The 7,707-nt window shown below is 44.5% G+C and overlaps 1 protein-coding gene across 11 annotated transcripts in view; it reads left to right on the plus strand.

Moving 5' to 3' along the window:
- inpp4b (inositol polyphosphate-4-phosphatase type II B) overlaps window positions 1-7,707 on the plus strand; it is a 198,067-nt gene that overhangs the window by 52,454 nt on the left and 137,906 nt on the right. Inside the window, exon 1 of one of the 11 annotated variants that reach the window (XM_063218657.1) lies at window positions 3,117-3,203. The exons of 9 other annotated variants lie outside the window; for them this stretch is intronic. The gene's annotated coding sequence lies outside the window, so the exon portion shown is untranslated. Of the gene's footprint in view, window positions 1-3,116; window positions 3,208-7,707 lie in introns of those variants that run through there. One more of the 11 variants, XM_063218658.1, reaches the window with a different exon arrangement.

Here is a 7,707-nt window from a genome sequence, read left to right on the forward strand (position 1 = left end):
TGCACACTGTGAATGGACCAAAGGGGAGGCGGCGTTTCGTGATAGAGCAGCCCCAATGGACAAGCAAGGGCCAGTTGAAAGGAAACAAACTGGGTGGATTCCAATATGCGGACTTCCGTCCTCCCTTGCTCACTTGCCTGCTTGTGACCTCATGATGATGTCACTGACGACAGAAAATTAATTCAATATCTTGCTAAAGCACAATTCTAATGTCATTTTCTCAAATTGGGATGGTGAATGAAAAACAGTCCCTCAAAAGTTGTTGTGGCTGGGCTGACAGCTGGAAAACTTAATTGTTTTCTCCACGGAGGTGAGGCCAGGAGGCGAGGAGAGGCCACAAGCACAAGTGGAGGACAGGAGTGCGCATATTGGAATGCGCCCACTGACTGTCCAAATGCAGGTCCAGCCCAGGCCACAGCAACTCTGATATGCGTATGTAACAGGTTGGACTAGGTCCCCTGTTAGTGTGCATGTTGTAATTGAAAACAGCTGCCCGTGTGGGCGAGGGTGGAGCCCTTCCGGTTAGTATAAATTGCCTACTATGTTGTCTGTTAGCCAGGTGTGGCTAACCTCAGTACCGGTTGGCGCTTGGGGAAGCCCTGTACGCTGGGTGAAGTAGGTGATGTTGGCGTGTTGGGTGTTGGACCCACACTGGAGCGCGTAGAGCGCAGCTGAAATGCGGACGCCAGTTTACCGCATGTAGCCTAACCGGCTCGAAGGTAAGCCCTTCTGTGTGCACCTGGCGATAGCCAATTATGTTTGTACTGTGGCTAACGAGATGTTGTTTCACTGCAGCATTGCATGGTGAAGCAAGGGTCAACCGTAGACTTCCAAGCTCGGTCCAGTGCTTCCCAATTGCAACTGAAGGTAATTTCTAATTAACCGTCACTCTGTGCCTGTGGCTTTCATGCCACACCTTGCTCATTGATAATGGCATTTCCCTGGCATTAACCCAGTCTGTCTTGTGCTTTCTAGGTTGAGCACATTATTGTCAATTGGCTGGGGTGGGGGGACGCCGCCGTCTTTTCCCGGTGTTTGTGTTTGTTATTTTGCCTTTTACCACCACGAGCTCTTTTAGTAGTGGCAGGTTGTTGTTCCTTTGCGCAGGTGCGCGACGCTTTCGTCTTTCAGCCATACGGTCTGACACAGTCAGCTCCAGTCACCCACCCCTTAGACAAGGGATGAGTGATTGGGGACTGGCCGGTTGAGATTTGTAGCAGTATCGTGTAAACTTATTGGTGAGGTGTAGATCCCCTGAGTGGTATAGTAAACTCTCTGCCAAGAGGCCTGATTTGATAAACATAGGCTACCTCTTCACTGCGAATCATTTCAGTGTGCTGTGACTTATTTTGTTTATTTTGATTATGTTTTGTGTGTACAGTTTTGATTGATTGCAGTGTTATTTTGCATTCGCAGTGCAGTGTGTAGTTAACACACTCAGTAAATTACCTGTACTAGGCCTACTCAGTGCTCTCGCACTTAAGCCGTCACCGTTTCACGATATGCCTACCTGTATTGACTTCAGTAGAGTTAAGACTCTGTTTGTGTATATGGACTCAAGTGAACTGCCTGCTCATTTTGAAAACGAATAAGACTGAAAGCAGAAGAAAATAAAAACTATTGTATGTGCAACAGCTGTGTCATCCTTGTCATCTAGAACCTGTCGGGGAAAATTGTATTTTTAACATCTGGGTTGTCTCACCCTTAACGAGACTGGCGTAGTCACCTTTTAAAATCTAAGTACTTAAAAGTTAGTAATCCTACCAACCTCCACTCTGATATGCGTAGCTTAGACTTTACGCACATTGGTTTAAAGGAGCAGCATCCAGACTGTGCAAATGTCTTTCCCTGCACCCAACCAATCTATCAACTTGTGAAACTTTAACATCGCTATTGAGCAAAATAAACTACACTTGGTTGGGCTCTGATGACAAGCTTACCAATCAGGTTCTTTCAAGCCTGCTCATATCTTCAAATTAAGATTCTCCATCAGTTGATCTATATACAGGTATATCATATTAAGTGTTACCATAATAACTAATCAAGTGAATCCATATATGCTGTGGCATTGCTGCACATAAACAATATTAGAATATTACTTGGTGGATCATAAGAAGAAAAATAAAATTGCAAGTACCTAATTACAATTCATCCAAATACATTGCTAACTTCTGCTTCTGCTCTGAGGTATAAAGATTTTCTGATAAGTTGATATCAGATATCAGGCGCTTTCATGTTTCCACATGTTCAGTGTAATTATCAACGAAATATTGTGTGTGTACTAATGTGTATCTATGGATTAGGGTATCTATCTGTCTAATTTGTTGGGTTGCGTGTCTGTCTATTTTGTTCAGTCTGATTTGTTACATAACTCCCAAACCAGAAATTACTGGTCACTGTTATCACTGGTGCTTTTTTAACGATGAGGATTGTGTCATCTCAGTAGTTTCCAGTTAACCCCTTAAGACGCAGCATTATAAATGAGCTGTACCATAATGGCAATGACCAAGTCGTAATGTATTATTAAATTCCAATGTCTATTACAGCGTGCCACAGGAGGTACAGCGTGCATTAAGGGGCTACGCATACAGCAAAAGCTTGCAGCTTGATGTCATGTTAATGAAGTAATGTATGCCATGCAATGTGCTCAGACCTTACACATTGTCATTTGTGCATGGGTCACAGGGGGCAGTGTGTTTGTAGGAATAGAAATAGGCTAAATGCACCGCCAGTAAAACTATACTAACTTATTGATGAATTGATATAGGGCTAGGTTTAGGTACAGTGGGACAAGCGCAAAGAGGTGAGACAATGTAAGCGCAAGGGGGGGGGGGGGGTTTGATTAGATACCGGAGTGTGCTGAATGGACAAGCAGAGACATGCCAAGGAATGCGACCCCCCCCTCCTCAAACACACACACACACACACACACACACACACACACACACACACACACACACACACACACACACACACACACACACACACACACACACACACACACACACACACACACACACACACACACACACACACACACACACACACACACACGCACGCCCCCAGGATAGACTTTTAGAGTGGAACCTGCCTCAGCCTGTGAGTAGGGAAGTTAGATGAAACAGTCAGTGGCATGTGGCATACACCAGCTGAATACGGGAGAGGTTGTGTAGCACTTAACGTGTGCTCTGGCCCTAGTCACGGTAGGTAAATACTTCTCTGATTTTTTATCATTTTTTATCAGCAGTCATGTCTGTGTACTTACGTGTGTGACTCTGTGGTTGTGACACATAGTGAATTCGTGTGTTGCAGCACGCATTCCTCATTTGATGATGTGAGCAGGGCTTCGGTTGTCTTTTCCCTATAGGCTATACTTTTGACACTTGTGTGGTTCTCTCTCGCTATCTTGTTTTTCTGAGTGTTCCCTATGAGCAATGGGTCCGCCTGGTCAGTGAATTTCAGTCCTCAGTGTTAGATTATTCTCTTTGTTCTTCATGTCATTTTGTGGCTGCTTTGACAGATCTCTATGCATGGGTGACAAGGGACATCTTTAAAGGAATAAGAGATGTAGTGCCCCCTTCGTTCTCTAGCCTATGTCTCTCCCTCCCTCTCCATCTGTCTCCAATTCTTTTCAGCCTTTCTCCTTTGTTTTTTTTTGTGTCAGATGTGTATTTTGAATCCACTGTCTGTTTTTCTGGAGCAGCTGTTTGTTTTGTATAGCGAGAGTGCTCAGACTCATGAAGAGCCTAGCAAATAAACAGCTTTCCAAAGTGAAGCAGGGTACAGCTGCCTGCATCAACACAGCCCATGCAGGCACTTACACGACTGTTATGTGTTAAGGCTGAGACAGTACGGCATTGTTACGGTGTGCCTAAGGCATGTACAGAAGCATACGGTATACACCCTCGGAGAGGAGAGAGGCTGGCAGAGGAAGACTCAAACACAGCTATATACAGAAACTAGGGCAGCACAATGTATCGAAAATGTATTGAAATCGCGATATGAATGGCGACATGTGTTTTGCGAAAAGGACTTAATTTTCGCGAACATGTGAAACATTTCTGTGCTGTCCAATCACTTGCTATATGTCAACAAATGTGCAAGAAGCCCTCCATGACCAAAGCCACGCCCCCCACACAGACCGACAAATTAGTGACAAGAAAAACACTCTGCCATATTCCTAAATATCGTTTAAATATCGTTATCGAGGTATTGCATGCTGTTATTGAGTATCATTTTTTCTGATATTGTGCAGCTAACCTAGCACAAAAAAACAAGGAAGATGTGCCATGTCCATGTGTGCAGTTTTTGCACTTCCTAGTCTGTCATTGTGCCGACACCCAGGTGCTACTAAACTACACCTGATCGCTGAAAGAGGTGTGTCTTCCTAGCGTAGGCAATCTAAGCTGCTGTTAAAAGTTCCAGGTGTTTGCTTTAGAGAGGAGAGCTTCTCGCTTGGTTCAGTGCTTGGCCCACAGGGCTGCTTTCAAATTCATTTGGCTTCACTGTGGTCAGATATCTGATTATTTTTTTCAAGTCTTCCTTGTCTTGTATATGTTTTTGAGCTAATAATTCATTGATTTTCAAATACATGGTTGGGCTTGTGAGTTGCCCAGTGGGGTGACCCCAGGGTCAAAACATCAGTAATTTCTACCATGAAGACTCGAGAGGCAAATGAACGTTATTAACATTTATTGAACAATAGACATGATACAAAAATGCATGAATCCGTTTGGCGAACAATTACACTTGATACAAAATGCATGAATCTGTTTGGCGAAGGTTCCCGTCTTCGCGTTGAACTCCGGGGTAGGACAGCATATCCTCCAGCGGAGATGGAGGCGGGCGTAGCCTGCCCCCTGACAGACGGGAACCACTGGTGACGGTGGACGGAGGGGTGGTGGTGGCTTCAAATTCGGCTTAACTGGAAAGCAGAGAACAGAATGAGTGACTGATTTTTAAACAAACGTGAATGCGATCCATTGGCTGAGGGAACGATGCATGAGTGATGCATAACGGGGATTCCCAAATCTCGCGTTGTGATTGGTTGACGACCCTGGGCAATGATGACGCATGTATGATCTGTCAAAAGGGAAATTGGATGGTTAGCCTAGTAAGTTTGACAGCCGAGAAATTCGAGTCTCCCTGGTAGAATTTACGCAAGCTCCCATGTCCACACGTAAGGATCCATTTGGTGTTTGGTCGTTTTTATTTGGTTCCCCATTAGCTGATTTAACCCGCTTAATCGGCTACTCTTCCTGGGGTCCAAACAGAACATGTAAAGGACAAGACATTAAAAAAATATTTTTCAATTTTTTAAAAATTCTTTTCCTGTTTTTATACATACAATACTACATATACAATGTGTATGTATAAAATCAGGAAAAGAATACATTCTTTCCTGGAGTTCACACATTAGACCATACAGGTACAAGGAATCAGCATACCAATAGTAAACACAACTAAATCAAAAAGGGAAAGAACAATCCATGTGGGGTTTGGACAGTGCAGGGGATGGATGTGCTCTGATGTGCCTTTGTTGGACAGCAGCTAAGTACTGCAATGTAGTATTATCAGAGTCTCTGATAATACTACATTGCAGTGCTTAGTGCATAAACAGACACACACACACACGCATGCACGCATGCGCACACACACACACACACACACACACACACACACACACACACACACACACACACACACACACACACACACACACACACACACACACACACACACACACACACACACACACACACACACACACACACACACACAAGAGACACAAAACAAGCAACAGCAGCTATCAGCCGAGGTGAGGAAAAGATGATTGAAACGCAGGTGTGCGCTTGTGTGTGTGCGTTTTGTATGCGTGTATTTGTATGCGTGTGTCTGTGTGTCTGTGTGTGTCTTTATTTGTTTGTGTGCTGCTGTCTGTGGAGCTGGAACAGCATCCCGCCGTATTCTCAATGGGGCCTTTTCAGCGGTTTGATGTGGTGATGGGGCCTGATTCTGCTGGGCTCATCAGACAGAGCCTTAAATGCCTCACTTTCCATCAAATTAAACACCATTAGCCAACAGCTTCATCTGTGAAGTTGGTCCCTTACTCACGTAGCTCTCTGGGGAGGATGCAGATATTGTGCTTGCTTTTACAGCTCATGTACCAGTTCTGGTGTGACATGTTTTTTTGTGAAGTATTTGATGTGTGTGTGTGTGTGTGTGTGTGTGTGTGTGTGTGTGTGTGTGTGTGTGTGTGTGTGTGTGTGTGTGTGTGTGTGTGTGTGTGTGTGTGTGTGTGTGTGTCTGTGTGTCTGTGTGTCTGTGTGTCTGTGTGTGTGTGTGTGTGTGTGTGTAGAGAGTATTTCTCTCTAGACCCCCAGGGGGCGTTGCGGAGCCCTAGGGGATTTTTAGCAGGATACACCTGAGAGGGGGCGATGCTTAGTGGCCATTGGGGAGCACTTTAGTCCATTTCACAATTTTTCTCGATTGTTGACACAACAATTTCTGAAATCATGTCTCGAATTCTCAAATCTCTACACACAAATCCAAAAAATCACATGCAATGGGCAAAAACCCCTCAATGAACGCCTTGCCTCAAAACAATGTACTCTCTTCTGCCTGGGGAAATGGAGACTTACTGTACAGTGCAGCTGTGGCACGTGTTGAAGTCTCTGCACAGGAGTAAACCCGAACTCTGTGTGACCTTGATTCTACCAGTAGCATCCATCCATCGCTGACACCGTACAGTACTCTGTCATCCTATCATTTAGAGACACACTGACAGGCTGAGAGACAGAAAGGCAGAAAAGTGAGTATGGGAGGACGGAGAGTCAGAGGAGTACAGGGGTGCATTTCTCGAAACCATAGTGGCTAACTACATTAGTTACTTTGCTGTTTGCAATGCAATTTCCCATTGACAACTACCCTAGTTGCTAACTGGTTAACAACTACACTTTCGGGAAACACACCCCTGTATAGCAAAGAATGAGAAAGAGTTAGTTGGACTCCCTCATGTCTGTTGGAGCACATATGCCTGCTGGCTGTATGCAAGATTATTCTTTGCAATCCCTGCTCTGTATGTGACAGGCACTGGATGCAGTGCAATGTCTTTGATGTGTGTGTGTGTGCGTGTGTGCATCCATGCCTCGGTGCGTCAGTGCATGCATGCGAGCGTGTGTGCGCTTGCGTGTGCATGTGCGATGTGCAGGTTTCTCTGTATTTCTCTCTGTCTGTGTATACACTGGTATACATAGTGTGTATCTAAAGGTGCAGTTAAATGCAGTAATCATATATTTGTAATGATCGCTGTGCTTCCTTCCTGTAGTTTTGCTCAACTGCTACTTGCTCATTACTGATTTTAACAGTTGGCCATGCAAAGAATAGCTGGACTGGTCCAGGCTTCCTGTCATACCTCACAGCCAAGTCAAGTCAAGTCAAGACGGCTTTATTGTCAATTTCTTTACATGCGCTGGTCATACAAAGAATTGAAATTACGTTTCTTACTTTCCCATGCAGACATAGACATTGACTTTAGGTGTGGACATAGACAATTAGACATAGACAGTACACATACATTATAGAGTACCAATGCACATACAGCCATACAGTATGAAGAGCCAGACTAGGCAACAGAAGACATACATACACACACACAGCCTGGAATATGACATGGTATGCTTAGAGTTATTTCATGTGGTTGCTGGT

Source organism: Engraulis encrasicolus, chromosome 16 (assembly GCF_034702125.1).
Source record: "Engraulis encrasicolus isolate BLACKSEA-1 chromosome 16, IST_EnEncr_1.0, whole genome shotgun sequence".
Taxonomy (NCBI): Eukaryota; Metazoa; Chordata; class Actinopteri; order Clupeiformes; family Engraulidae; genus Engraulis; species Engraulis encrasicolus.